The sequence below is a fragment of the Lepidothrix coronata genome, unplaced genomic scaffold, assembly GCF_001604755.1.
Source record: "Lepidothrix coronata isolate B3197 unplaced genomic scaffold, Lepidothrix_coronata-1.0 Scaffold4, whole genome shotgun sequence".
NCBI classification, from domain to species: Eukaryota; Metazoa; Chordata; class Aves; order Passeriformes; family Pipridae; genus Lepidothrix; species Lepidothrix coronata.
The window spans coordinates 7,060,271-7,076,020 of NW_016690184.1; positions in this window are offsets into that span (position 1 = coordinate 7,060,271).

The window sequence follows — 15,750 nt, forward strand, 5'->3', positions numbered from 1 at the left end:
AAACCAAAAAAGGCCAAAAAAAAAAAAAAAGAAGAAGAAAAAGAAAGAAAGTGAGAAAAACTGTTCTTCTGCAGTGAAAACATGTTATGTGTGAAAAATAAAAGGGATGGTGGACTCCTGATGGTGTTTCGGTAGAGCTGGATGGCACAGGGATTGACTTCTTCACAAAGCTTTAAGATTGCAAAGTTCTTCCAGTTGTACTCTGGAACAAAACTCCCAAATCTTTGCTGTTTCGCTCTATAAACCAGCCAGTAGCCACTATCCTCAGACCTAGGAAATTTCTTCAGTGGATGGAGAAAGGTTATTTTATTCCTCCTCCCTAATTCCCCCAAATGAAGAGCTGTCAGGTACAGTTTCAGCATACACCCTAACGAAGAAGATATATGGATGAGGCAGAAATGGCCCCAGTTCAGGGGACACCACTGCCCTGGCACATGAGACACCTCTCTGGAGCACTTCTGAATGAGGACAAAGGCTTTGGGGGTCATTTTGCACCACCTGAGACAGCCAGTGTGGAGGACAGTGCCTGCTTGCCCAGAGAAGACTGAGACGAGTCCATGGGCTCAGCTCAGTGCCATGCAGGGACACCCCAGAACTCAAGATGGTTGCTAAAGAAAATCAATTTTAAAAGCAGATGGTTTAATTAGAGCACTAAGCTCCCTTGTTGTAATGCTGTGTCTCTAGATAGTTTTACTGTTTTATTTACAAGTCTCTTGTACTTATTTCTTTCCCGTTACTTGACAGATGCTTTCATCAGGGTTATATAAAGTCCTATTTTCACCCCTATTTTGTCTAGAAATAGATTAAAGAAAAGCTGAAATACAGATTAATAATTATATGCAGAGTGAAATATTTACCATATACATTTTTAAAGTGAAAAATACAATTTTAAGCCAGTTTTACAAGGGCTATTTTTCCACAGCAGTACGTACATACCTAGGAGTGGTTTTTCCAGGGAAGCAGCTGTTCTGCTGAGGCTGACAGGAGCTCTACTCCTCTGGGGGAGAGGCAGAGTGAAATGCCTCTCCTTGCACAGGCACACAGAAATAGGAAAAACCCCTCAGGGAATTTCAGTGCTGCTGTTGTCGGGCTGAAAATTAGGCTGCAATTAGACAGGCCTCTGTGAAAATGTGTTGCTTCTGCTACACCTGTTACTGAGCAGTGAGACTGAAATTATGTAGCGTGACCCAAGTTCACCAAAAATTCGTGGAGTAAAGTTAGCCCTCCTTGTTGCTGGGTTCAAAGAAGCACTTGCAGAAAGTAGAAGCTTACCATAGATGGTGCCCCTGCAAACTTGCTCCGTGGGATAGGCCCAGGGACCAACAGATGTAACAGATACATTTTGAAAGCAGTTATGTGCTTTCTTACAACCCAAACCACCTGAAGCACAAGTTCTGTTAAAGCAAACCATGGTCATAGGAGCCACTATAAGTAGCACCATTTTCAATTGTTTAAATATTGGTTACAATCCTTCAACATTAAGGATTCCATCAAGATCATAACAACTCTACAAACACCTTCTTGATGCCCCTACTTCATCAGTTGGCTTTATCACTGAATAAATGCATCCTCACTCTGTTGACATTAATTACAGTCCATAAATTGAATGCATCCTTTAGCTTTGTGTCATTTTCTTCAGTTCAGAAAGCATGCAAACCCTGGGATGTGGCTTAGCTCCATTTAAAATAAGTAAATGAATGTTCTCATATGAACAAGGAATCAAAGTTCCCATTGCTGCAAATGGACATCTAGAAAAGGCTACTTGGATGCAGGCATTTAAGCCTGAACCCAAATCCTGTCTTCTGTGGAAAAGATAACTAATCTCCATATTTTACTCTATGTCCATCTTCAATGCACCAGCTGTCACAGCTTCCCGACCTCCAGGGACATATTTTCTTCCTGCTTGTTCTACAGTAATCACCCAAAACTTTGCTATAGACACTGTGAGGCAAGGTTTTGAGGATGAAGGGAAATAAGAAAATGTTTGTTTGAAGTAATTTTAAAAGTTGTTATCTTTCATTGAAAAAAACTGATTTCAGTATAAAATGAAAGGCCAAATGAAAAAATGAAAAGTGATTTGGTCTTACAAGAACTTTGAAGGGCTCAGCTGTGCTTAAGATTTTCTCCAAACCTGTATATCTGCATTACATTAATCACAACAAATGTAAGCTCAGAAAATATTCAATACTTATTTTAACTGGCAAATCTATATCTCAAAGATGGTTCATAAATAGGCTCTGTATATCATTGTCTTCTTCAAATAAACATCTTCAAAAAACAAAGGTGACTGAAGGAAGGATATTTGGCAGTAAAGTCGATTACAACTAGAAGTGTCTCCTCATAGCCCCTGGAATCACAGATCCTCACCACGCAGTGACTGACTTCAATATTCACCTTCCGCTGTCTTAACATGAGCCCAAGCAGTGCATGAGCACGTGCAAAACACCAGTCATGGCACCATCTGGGCAGCAGTGGTCCCATCTTTTGGGTGCTAATACAGAACCCCAAAAATACACCGTGAGCGTGCTTCCCTTTGCAAAGGGCTGGATTTCTTTTCCACTGAAAATATGCTTACTGCTAATAAAGTACCAATATGGTTGTGCCTGATTTTACACATCAAAAAGGAGCAGAACATCCTTTAATTGTTCTTGAGGGAAGAACAAGAGAGTAAAGGAATGGGACAATCTCAAAATTCCCTAATAAGTTACTTTTAACGAATGGCATTTAATAAACTATAAGCACTATATATTACAGACTCTGTAGTTTAACTAAAAGGGGCCATAACCCTCTGGAGTTTACAAATGCTTTGTATGAACTAAAACAGTTTGGCTGACATCTGCCTTTACAGCAGATTTCCCATACCATCCAGCTATTCCAGTTTAGTCATAATTAAATAACAACACAGACATCTGCTTTAAAAGCAAAAGTAAACCTTCCAAAGCTGTTACAGCTGCTTGGTCTTGATATTATTTTTTTACGGCATGAGACCATCTTCCTTTCCAAATGACCTTTAATTAATCTTCTTCCAACTATTTCTACAAATACTACTGTTGTTCGTGGTTTGTTACCACAGTAATTACTGAACTAGAAACAATACAGAAGGACCTTTTTGATAAGGCTACTGGAGATGCAGCAGCAGCAGCAAAGGAAGGATCAGGATAGGCACAGTGTCACTGACACGAGCAATGGTAACCTTTAAAGACATTTTCTATGAAGTAGAGATCTAGTGAGAACATAATCAGATCTTTATTGATATCAGGTAAGAACATAATCAGGTCTTTATCAATATCAGATAATAGAAAAAAAATCTTATGTGGACAATACTTACTCAAACTTTTCTGCTCAACTGGCATTTCATCTGGTTTATGTGTTGTGAAGGAAGATAAATCAATGGAGCGAGTAAGTTCTTTCACACCAGCCAACTCTGTTTATAAAGTATTGTATAAATTACAGAAGTGGAAATAAAATCTTGTTCATCTGTGCTTTGATCACCACCCTTGTTTGATTGTTGCACTTCTGTATCAAAGGAAGGCCAGGCTTCTCCTATGTTTTCCTCTACCCTTTCAACACCTGTCCTGATCATAATATGCTATTTTCAGGTTCACTTGAAATTTGCTTGTCTTGAATTTGTAGCCATTGCCTTAGAAGGTAAGTGACCAGCTGCAGGGATAATAGAGGTCTCCCAAAGCTTGTGTTCCTACTAAAATTAATACAATAAATTATTTATCACCTCCAAGGAAGACATCTACCAACAGAAAATGCTCTTCTCTGATACTTAGAAAGAAAAATTGCATTTACCCCATCTGATGTCAAATAATGTGGCAAAAATCATAGAATCACAGAATCATGGAATCAACCGGGTTGGAAAAGACCTCAAGATCATCAAGTCCAACCCTTGATCCAACACTGCCATGGTTACTAGACCATGGCACTAAGTGCCACATCCAGTCTCATCTTAAAAACCTCCACCATGGTGAATCCACCACCTTCCTGGGCAGCCCATTCCAATGTCTGAACTCTCTCTGTAAAAAATTTTTCCTAATATCTAACCTAAACCTCCCCTGGCACAGCTTAAAACCATGCCCTCTTGTCTTACTGATAGCTGCCTGGGAGAGGAAACCAACCCCCACCTGGCTACAACCTCCTTTCAGGCAGTTGCAGAGAGTGATGAGGTCTCCCCTGAGCCGCCTCTTCTCCAGGCTGAACAACCCCAGCTCCCTCAGCCTCTCCTCATAGGACTTGTGCTTGAGTCCCTTCACCAGCCTTATTGCTCTTCTCTGGACCTGCTCCAGCACATCAATGTCCTTCCCGAACTGAGGGGCCCAGAACTGGACACAGGACTCCCGGTGTGGCCTCACTAGTGCTGAGCACAGGGGAAGAATCACTTCCCTGATCCCTCTGGCCACACTGTTCCTGATACAGGCCAGGATGCCATTGGCCTTCTTGGCCACTTGGGCACACTGCTGGCTCATGCTTTGGTTTTGTAATCCCCTTTTTAGGCAAACCCAGGTTTGGTCAATTCTCACCAAAGCTGTATCATCCAGAAAATTTGTTTCCTCCTTGAAACAAAGCAGCAGTGTGCACATCTGTTCAAGCCTAAAGCCTGAAGTAAATAACCCACCTCCAGCAGTGACAGATCCAGGCAGATCTGAGCCCCAGACACATTCTGTGTAGTCTTCAGTCAATAGGAGGTTGTACGTGCCCTGCTTCCCTACCCCTGCTGAGGTGCCCAAACTGGTGCTGTGCTCAGACTGGGTGTCCTTTCAACACCAGGAAAGCATTGCTATAGAGCAGAGAATTTGGATGATGTTCATGTCCTCTACAGGAAGAAGGATGGTGTCCCAAGGACATATTCAGACTAATGACTTGTGACTGGGAAGAAGAGTAAGATGTGCTGAGAACACAAAAAAACAGACTGAGAAAAACATGTTACAGGAGAAGCTTTGTATGGGACAAGACAGTGCTTGAGCTTTCCTGGAGATGAATAGAGGAATCAGGACACAAGCAAGATGTTGTGTCTCAGAAAGCAGATAAGACAAGCCAACTGGAACCAGTATGAACCAGATAATTCAAGGGGAATTCAAGCTCTTTTGGGGAATTAAGCCTTAGAAGGGCAGGTGTACCTAGGAAACCATATCATTTATGACATTTAATGCTGAGATGGTGTATGTACTACTGTCAGGCATTTGGAAATGGATGTAGTAAAACTGGGATTACAAGGTGGTTTGTTTGGGAGGAGACTGAGTGGAGAAAGGGAGGTAAAGGTGGTAAAAATGAGAGCAGAAATGGGGGGAAAATAAAATAAGAAGGCTGCATTAAACCGTTCAGTGAACAGCAGGATGTGGGATGTTCACTGGCAGGAGCATGGACACCTATAGACAGTTCTGAAGCTGATGGGCACATCCAAACCCCACCAGTATGCTGAAGGAAACACCTTGGATAATCCACCAGACACTCCATCAGTCCAAAAGTCTTCTTTGGGACAGTAGCCAAAGAAGGGAGGAACTGCACTACAGTGACACATGGCGTGGGAGGGCACAGGGAGGGGTGGCAGAGCTGGAATCCTTTGGAAATGACCAAGGTGTTATCTGTCAAGCTGTTGGAGTTTCCCATTACATTTTTCAGCCTCATAATTAGATAGATAAACTGCAGTCAGTCACTAGAAAAAATCATAGTGTTATCACCCATTCTAAAATCTAAATAAAATAAAATTCACATTGTCTATTCTAAAAATAAAGAAAACATGTATTCCATGAGGCTTTGAACATCCTTTTCTTTGTGAAAAAACATCTTTGTGTTCAACAGGTATTTCTTAATACAGGGGCAGGTAAAGGTGAAACATTTGTTGACAGATACATAGTTAACTTGGCTTTTCCTCTTTACAATGAATGACAATGAAACATGTATGGATTTAGGAAGTGACAGAGTAGCGCTCATCATTTATAATCTGGTTGATAAACTAATAATGGTGGATTGTTCCTTATTAACCATCTGTTCTGGCAGATAATGGTTCAGCACTGAGTGCTGTCATGTCAAGGATGCAATGGCCTCTGCAGTCCTGCCCATCTACATGGGCTTGGGAATGCAAAACATGGAAAGGCTCTCACTGGGTTAAGCAGTCAGAAACTCTCCAAGTGCATCCATAATCTGCTTACTGGCTAAGCTGGTTGGGAACCAAGAGGCTGAGATCTTGCTGACCTTCCTTAGTGGGGTCATCTCAGTCCACACAAATTTCAGAAGGTCTCAGACTGTGCAAAGGGACCATGTTAGCCCTGCTCAAAATTATTGCCACTGCATCAGAGATGTGTGGCTATCTCGTCTGCATGAGCATTTAGAAGAAATATGGGTGTGATGATGATGATGATAATCTGTTGTTAGTTTGGAGAGTTTCACAAAACTGACAAGAGGCAAATAACAGTTGGAGGAAAAAACCCCAAATGTGCATTTTTTAGCAAAACTGATAACACTAAATTCAAGTAAAGGCCAGGGATTTCTTTTCCATGGTACTTATTGAATGGCTTGAAGCACAAAGTTTCCTATACATTGTATTATATTTATATTTTTAAAAATATATATATAAATATGAGTGTGAATTCTAGGGACTGGCTGGGTGGAGGGGGATAGAATTATGCCTCTGTCTTGAACATATAGTGTGATACGATGCTTTTTTCATACTTGTTCAAGTTATCACTGAGAATATTCATTATACCACCTTTTATTTCCTTAATTTAAATATTTATTTATATTTCAGATGTGGGTGCTCTCGTGACAATTTACTTGATGTGGTACTAGATCTTTTATACTTCCTTTTCCCTTCAAGGAGGAAGCCACATCCAATTCCAGGGATTCCTAAGGCCTGGTTCTACTGGAAAATATGAAGGCAAAGAAGGCATTAAGTACCTTGGCTTTTCCCATCACCTTCCCAGAGACAAAGGTGTGTCTCACAAGCCTGTAATTCCCTGACTTCTCCTTCTTACAATGCTTGAAAACAGGACTGATATTTGCTTTCTTCCAGTCCTCAGGATCCTCTCCCAGTTGCTACAACCTTCCAAAGATGGGCAGGGTTGGTCTTGCAATGACGTTGGCCAGTGCCCCAACAGGCCCCGTGGACTTGGGTGTGTCCAGTTCCTTGAAATGTTTCCTAACCTTGTTCTCCTTCACAAAGGTTAAGTCTTCCTCACTCCAGACTTTCCTACTGGTCTTAGGGACCTGTGATTCCTGACAGCTGGTTTTACCTGTAAAGACGAAAGACAGAAGGCAGCGAGCCTAGCTTTTTCGATGTCCTCTGTCACCAGATGTCCTGTCCAATTCCTCAGCAAGCCCACATTTATCTGCCTTTCTTTTACTCCCACAGATACACTTGAAGGAGCCCTTCACGCCCCTTGCTGGATTTGGTTTTGGAGAGCTTTAACTGTCCACCTCTCTTTCCATCTGTGCTGTATTGCCACAGGGACAATTTGCATTTAACCTTAACAGAATATTCTAGTTCTTTTCACTAGTTCTGCATGATTTTCTACAATGATTTTATATTATTAGTATACTACACATTTCATTTATTTTAAATTGGCACCAAATTATGGATAGTTATTTATGTGTGAGTGTTTGAGATGACTCCTCACTCCATTAAAAGAACCTGCAGAAGCATCAAGTTCTTACCATGTTAAAGGTTCCATGCACTGTTATCAGCATTTATGCTTAATATATATGTTCTTTTTCTAGGATGAAAGTAAGAGACTATAGGATGGTTGGAACTTCTTCCTTCATATACATTAGAATTTATCTGCAGAAATATTTCTGAGTTTGGACTCTTTTTTTTCCTGGCTTTGAAGTGTTTTTTTTCCCTGCAAATAAAGTAAAAAATAAAATGAAATTAAACATTCTAGCATTTATATTTCTTGTCATTTTCTACAGGGAGTAAACATTATTACAGAGTAATGAACTTCACACTTGTAGGAGGTCAGGGGAACAGACCATCAGCTGTGTCTATGTTGCACTAACCAGGCATGGATGACCACCACACTTCTGTGTCTCTTGAAGGACCTTCTGGAGTTTATTGACATCTGATAGTGTTTCCTACAAGATGCATTTCTTTTCACTGTGATGCTGGCTTGAAAAATTCCCAACCCAAATGCCTTTGGCTGAGGCCACTTTTATCCCTCCACAGTTTTTCAACCCCCAGTCACTTCAGTTTGTTGACACTGCAGGAGTGTTGCTGGTCCTTATCTTCCCAATCCTGTTTGCAGTGGACCTTAGTGAACAATGGCAGAATTGGGGGCAGAAAATGAACTGGAGAAAGGGAATAGTGGAACCGAGTAGTGGCTCCTGACTTGAGCAGGACTTACTTAATCCAGCTTTGCATGAAGGTGGTCTGTTATACAGTTATGATTTTGAATGCCAACTATTTCTTGAGAGGGTGAGGAAGTAGCCACAAAGTCTAAGATGTTTTGAAGGATTGTTGTTTTTAACGTACTGAGCCTCTTGGTTTTTCCTAAGAAAAAATAATGTTCTTGTGAAATGAAGTCATACTCTATTTCTCATTCTACACAGAAATGAACAACCATCATGTATGAGTAGTGGAGAATGAGGACAGATTTCCATATGCTGGGACCCAGGAATGCCAGAGTTTATTTTTAAGCTGGATCTGGTAAAGATTTGTGAAAGATTGATTAACAGTTTTACTGTAATTACAACTCCCTTCCTAATTTAAAAGAGTCTCTGTGTCTCACCCTGTTCACCTTCAGAAAGAGACTAAATTGTTTGTGCTGGTAGCAAAGTTCAACTCTTCCCTCTCTGCCAACTTGCCCAGGCACCACTACAGAGCACAGCTGCTGACAGGTGCCCCTGGGGAAAACCTGTACACACACACACACCAGGGAGGTTCAGCATGTCTCAGTAGGCATGAACAGCCACCTGCTGTAGTTCTGATGCTTAAACAGACATCTGGCTCTTCTAATATTGCGTCTCCCACCACCAACCCTGCTCCCTTCCAACCTCTTTTTCTCAGGGGTCGCTAGTCCTCTCCTCCTAGCGCTTCAGCAGTACATGTTGGACCAAGCTGTGCTAGCACGTACTCCTTGCAATCACCCGGGGTCCCCATCAAGAACGGACACAGATTTCCCCTAAAAACCCACTGTGATGGGAATTACTGGTTTTTACTGACCCTGAGTTAGTTTAAAATGGGAAGATTCACATTTGAACAGAAGCATATGGATTAGTGCTATTTATTCATTTATTTTTAAGCATCTGCAGAGGTTGTTACTGATATTCTGGTTTCTAAGTCCTGACATAGTAAAAGGGCCTTTGTTTGCAAACACTTCACTGTTCTGATATGTTTAGTGATGTTCTTCCTTAAAGTCCATTGGAAAGAAAGCATTATACATCTATGAATCTGGTTCATTTGAATTCTGATAATAGCTTCATTTCAATAATTTCCTGTTTCTAATTATAATGACCAAAGCTACACACTGGTGTCTATTTTCAAACACTGTATATAATTTATGACATTGTTTATATAATGTTATAGAGATTTATATATAATATTATTTATATGTTTGTGTTTTCACTTCTCTTCTAGATTTCATCAGACTATTTACCATTTGATTTTAGTAATCTTTGTATTTCTATGCTTCACTTTCCTGGCACCAAGAGGAAAATTAACAGCAAAAAAAAAAAAAAAATCAGTCATACAATCATTTAGGTTGAAAAAGGCCTCTAAGATCATTGAGTCCAACCATTAATCCAGCACTACCAAATCCACCACTAAACCATGTCCCCAAATGCCACAGCTATACATCTTCTAAAGACCTCCTGTGATAGTGACTCTGACACTTCCCCAGGCAGCCTGCTCCAATGCTTGACAATCCTTTTAAAGAAATTTTTCTTAATAACCAATTGAAACCTGCCTTGGCACAACCTGAATCCATTTCCTCTTATCCTATTGCTTGTTACTTGGACTGCTGGCTACAACCTCCTTTCAGTCATAGAGAACAATAAGGTCCCCTCTGAGACTCCTTTTCTTCAGGCTAAACACCCACAACTCCCTCAGCCACTCCTCATAAGACTCGTGCTCCAGACGCTTCAGCTTTGTTGCCCTTCTCTGGAAACTCTCCAGCACCCCAACGTCCTTCTTGTAGTGAGGGCCCAGAACTGGACTTGAGGTGCAGCTTCACCAATGCTGAGTACAGGGGGACAATCACTTCTCTGATCCTGCTGGCCACACTATTTTTGATACAAATCAGGATGCCATTGACCTTCTTGGTCACCTGGGCACATTGCCGAGGAAAGGAAACAGCCCAACAAGCAAGCCAGTGTAAAAAGGCAATTAGATCGAAGGAACAAGGACAAATGAAAAAGAGGAATTCCCTTTCTCTTTCTTTAGTGTCTTTTAGGCACTTGTTATTTGTATCCTCCCACACCCATTTTCATATTCAGGTAACCCATTCAGACTTGCAGTCTAGCTGGGTCACTCTTCTCTTCCTCCTCTGAGAGATGATTCCCTCAAAATATTTTCCATTTTCCAAGTGCATTCATCTTTTACATTTACAACTTTGAAATCTTAAATTCAGTTATCATTTAAAGCTCCACCTTCCATTTCTGGCCAAATAACTCAAAAAGTCACTTCTCAGGCTGGATCTATGTCACTCTATTCTTCTAATCCATTTGACATGATTTTTAGTTGACTGCTATGGATAAAGCAGCATGAAAGTAAGCTGTGTGATTGAAAGGTATCTTTCATAAAAGCAGGGGATACAACCTGCTCTCAGCATTTCACTGAGAGCACTGTGCCATTAGCATGTGTTATCTCTGCTGGAAAACAGTCAGATTGCTTTGCCAGGTATTCCTGTGAGGGTTTCTTTCTGCCAAATCACAAAGAAATGGCAATGCTGGAGCCTGGCTTTCCTTGAAGGACAATGACTGCCTTTTAAAGTATCTTATTTCTGAGGTAGTTAGAAAAAGGGGAAAGTTTACTCTGTAGTGCCTATTTCAATACCAATTTTTATTCCAAATACTGTTATTTCAGCTGTTTTCCAGAGATCAACACTATAAAGTGAGGTGATTCTGCAGCGTAGGCCTCCTTTTGCCTGGAAGACTTATAACTAAACCTAGCTGTCCTTACCAACCAATTAAACCAATTTTTTTCCTCTTCAGTGCAGATAATACAATATCCTCAGTGAAGAGCACAGAGTTTTTTCTCTTTCTTTGGATAAATTTCACAACTCAACTCTACTTTTTCAAATTGCACATTAAGCTGAATTAATCAGAACATATAGGAGCACCTTTGGAAAGCAGGGCAATCGCACAAACAATTTTGTTTCCAGGATAAATGTTAGCTTTTTTTGCTGCTGCTGAGAAGACTAGCAAATCACATGATGCTACCTGTCTGGCTAAGGGGGAGACACAGGGTATGATACCTTAGGCATGCAAATGAAGCATTGAGGATGTGTGTGTTCCATGTTCCCCTTAAAAAATCACTGGAGATAATACGTGTATCTCCATGCCATGTTGACCTGGAAATTTAATTTGGGGCAGGATTCCAGGACTGGAATCATCTCCTGGTTCAAGCATTTAGCAAAGAGCTCCGAGTTTTCAGGTCCTCTTCATTCATAAGGGAAACCAAGCACAGGGAAGGGCAGTGTCCTCTGCACCACTTCTGTGGTCACAGTCTGAATTTCCCTCTCCCTTCTCTCTCTCATTTATAAAGTTTATTCTGTCAGACTATACTGATAATAAAATCCTATCCAGGAACATGTTTATCTGAACCTCCTAATATTCCAACCCTTCTTTTTATCTCCTTGCATCCCCACAGTAGGTGTTACTGGCGCAGACATCTATGAAGTGTGGAGGAATCCCTGGGTATGTGTGTAGTGCTTGTAGTGCCTCCACAAGTCACATCAACAACACAGTTAATGTTTTCTAGGCTACATAGTAGGTTAGAGGGATGAATCTGTTCCAGAGAGATTATTGAAGAGTAAGGCTTTGCATCCTCATACTGCCGAAAAGTGCTTGCAGTGACAGTTCTGTCCTTTAAAAACACTCTAGTCTCCTTTTATTGTTTTTTGTCAGCAGCATTTTCAGATACGTTTAAGTGAAGACTTTTGCATATGGACATTATATATCAAGCTCTTAATTAAGAACATTTTTGGTACAATAAATATAATGTAAACTTAGAATGCAAACAAACAAAACCCAGCCAACCTTCTTGTAGAAAATCTGAAGTGTTGGATGACATGATGGCATGAAAAACAACTAGTCTGAAACTATTTTTTGTTTTCATAATAGTAAGCCACATGATAAAGTAGGTTTTGCAAATCTTTGAGTTGGGAATTGCAGATCAGATCCCTGACACACTCCACTTCAGTCCTTGCAATGGTTCCCTGGAAGATCTCCAGAGGGCTGATGCAGCAGAGGGAGGCTCTGTTGCCTGCAGGGTCTTGTCCTCTCTTCAAGAATGCTGTGGTGTCACCAGGCACGCCCTTGTGCTGCCTGAAGGGCAGCACTGAGTTTGGGGGCTCTGAACAACCCCGTTGGTGCAAGAGGAATGTGACATGCTGCTTTTTTATAATGTAGGTATGGTGCCTGGTAGTGGGTGGTTTTCATCACAGCCTTGAGCCTCTTCTGAGAACCGAGTGGGGGAATGAGGGAGTGATCAAAATGGAGAGTAGGCATTGCTCACTGCTATTTTTACTTACATCATTACCAGCTGCTTTGCTTGTCCTGCTGAGTTGTGCTGAGTCCTTTGAATTAATGGGAGACTCGGTGGCACAGAAGGCAGAATTACAAGACATGGCAATTCGGACAAGCAAGCAGCCCTAAACGTCACTGTCAAGTAGGTTAAGGATGGCACCACTGCTCACATCCAGCTTCTAGGGCAGTACAGTGGAGTTAAGGGCTGTTTTATTCTGACACAAATTTTGGAACAATAGTCCACCGTTCCTGAGCATTATCTGAAATCTAAATAATTCCAAGTGATTTGTGAGAGCAATCTGAGTTTGGATGATACTCATGGTATCTGTCAAAATTTTGTTCCCTACTTATGAGAATAATGAGTTGAAATGGGAGAAAAAGAGTCCCTGATGGCATTCTCATCACTCCTGGACTCCCTGAATGGAGTTATTTGAGCACAGACACCATGGGCACAAGAAAAAGTGTTGCAAACTGGTCATGAATAAACCTACACTGGGAAATAAAAGCTTTCTAATTACGTATGGTATAAATCCTGAAATAACTTCCAACTGGATGCAGAAAGCCATCTACTTTCAAAGCAGAATTTAAAAAATATGTGAGAGGGATGAGATAAGGTAAGTAGGTACATCAGCTGCCTTACTTGCAATGACTTAATATGTTGGAATTTATTTTTCATGCGATAGTCTGAATCATAATGTAAGGAACTCCTCACACAGGGCATGGCACTAACTTTCCACTGGACATATTCTGTGTCAGTAGTCCCTAAGGCATGGCAGTATATACTCTGGTGGGGAGGTTCACCCAAGTGAACAAGCAGGGCAACAAGATATTTTTCAAGGATGAGTGTTTCAGGTTGAACTGGGAAAGCCAAGGTTTTCAAACTATACTTTTGTATGTCAGGTGAGTACCTGTGTCTTCTGTTTGCCTCAGCAGAGAGGCTCTGAGCAAGTTTCTTGGGTCAATATGACCTTGCAGAAAAGGCAAGTGGGGAAAAAGCTTGTTTGAAAATCCTCCCATTGATGAGACGGGAGATAAAACTCTGAGTAGCTTAATGGGGTCAGGCTCTTTCTGGCTGTGCATAAGGTCCCCAGAGGAAACACTGTCACCCTGGGCAGTGGGGAGACTGAGTGAGAGCCTGTACACCACATGTGCCGGGGACAGGTAGAGGAGGTTGGGCACCTCTTCTTTGGGGGTTACATCTGTTGTACAGTCCTAAATTCAAACACCCATGTAGCTTTTGGGAAGGAGATATTTTTATGATTTCACATGTAATGTTCCATATATTTCCAAGGCATTGCACCAGAAAAAGGTCTTTCCTTTACCTTCTGGCTGCTCTTCTGCTGGCTACATTGGAAGGACATCCTCTATAATAAAATCCTCTGAGCATCGCAAATCAAAACAGTGCTGGTATTTGAGGACTGGAGACAGTGGTCAGGTTTTATGCTTGGACTGGTGCAGTTCAAGCCCCTGGAGTTGTTTGCCACAATGGTCTGAAAATGTAAGTGCGTGTATGGCTCTTGCAGTATGTTCCAATCTTCAAGTAAATAAGATATAATCATATTTCCTTTATGTGCCTTTAAAGCCCTAATCCCTGCAGGAATAAAAGGAATTATTTAGCAGATTAATGTAAACACTTCTTTATATAATCAGAGGTTTTATGTTTGGGCCAAAATATTTATGTTTTCCATCAGTAGGAAAATACGTAACAGATACCTGTCCATTATTAATCATCTTTATGTTGAGAAAACCTTTCATTTATGGTTAGCAAGTACACAGTGTGTGATTAGACTATTTTAAAACATGATGAATGGAAATTTTACCTCTGTTCTGCCAATGAGGCAATTTTTATACTTGGATGATATTTATATTATAAATAGCACAAGCTGACTGCATTAATGCTAATAGAATCATTTGTTATTGGTCTTTCAGCACTCCTCCTGAAAGCTGGCTTCATTGGATTTAAATCCATCCAGAGCATTTGCTGAAAAGGTATTTATGTGCCTTTAACACCCACTCTGTGCTGGCATTGGGGTGTCAGCGGGAAGCTGTGTCTCCCTGCCTGTGAGCTTCATGTGGGAACAAATCAGTGTTCTTTCATGACTTAAATTAGAGTATTTCTCCCCTTCTCCCCTCGCTGATTTGAAATGTGGTTTTCACATTAACCTTCTAAATAAAGTTTGGAGATACCTATGTGACATTTCCTTGACTGTTTTAGGTATCCAAATTTCCATGAGAGTTCCAAGTCTAATAAGATGCTATGGTAGTTATACAAAGGCTGCTGGGTAATAGTGCAAAGTATGCTGCTGGCATGATTAACTCACCTCAAGCTCTCATCATCACAGAAATACATTTCTATTCTGGAATCCATTTCTACACACAACCCCTTCAGCAAACAAAAGAATAATTTCAAGATGAAGGCTGAAATTACCCTCTCTTGAATAAATTTCCAGTGCTTAAGGCTGTACGAAAGGCCTGATATGAGTGGGGATACAGAAAATCCCAGTGCCAGACCTTTCTGTGGATCTCCAGCACCATCTGGCCCTGTCCCCTGGATCATGGGGACTATGAGGTTGCAACCTTCATGTCAGCATGCTTTGCTTTCCTTCTCCATGGGTAATAATATCCCTTCCCTCCCCCGCCCCCACAGCCACAGGCAGAGGGAGTTGCATTAAAAGCACTCCAAGAAGGGCCAGTGGCCTCTCTGGGGCAGCACTGCCACCTGTGCCAGACCCTTGATGTGTGGTCATCACCAGCCCCTGCTTGGTTTTCCCACTGGGCTGCTGCCAGGTTCAGAGCTGGGGAAGAACCAGCCACGCCTTATTTACTGAGTGCTAGCCAACCCCGGTTCTCAAATGCTAATTTCCTAATAGTTTTTTCCTGTGGCATTTCCCATAACGTGCCTGCTTCACAAACATTAATTAACATACCTTAAAAGCATGCCTGTGTCAGCAGAGACACACCATAGGCCTGATTTCCAGCCCTCCCGAGGCACAGAGTGTTCGATTGCAAACTGCGTCCTACCAAGGGCTGGCCCGAGGCGAGCTCACCATGGGGGCAGGATAAGTG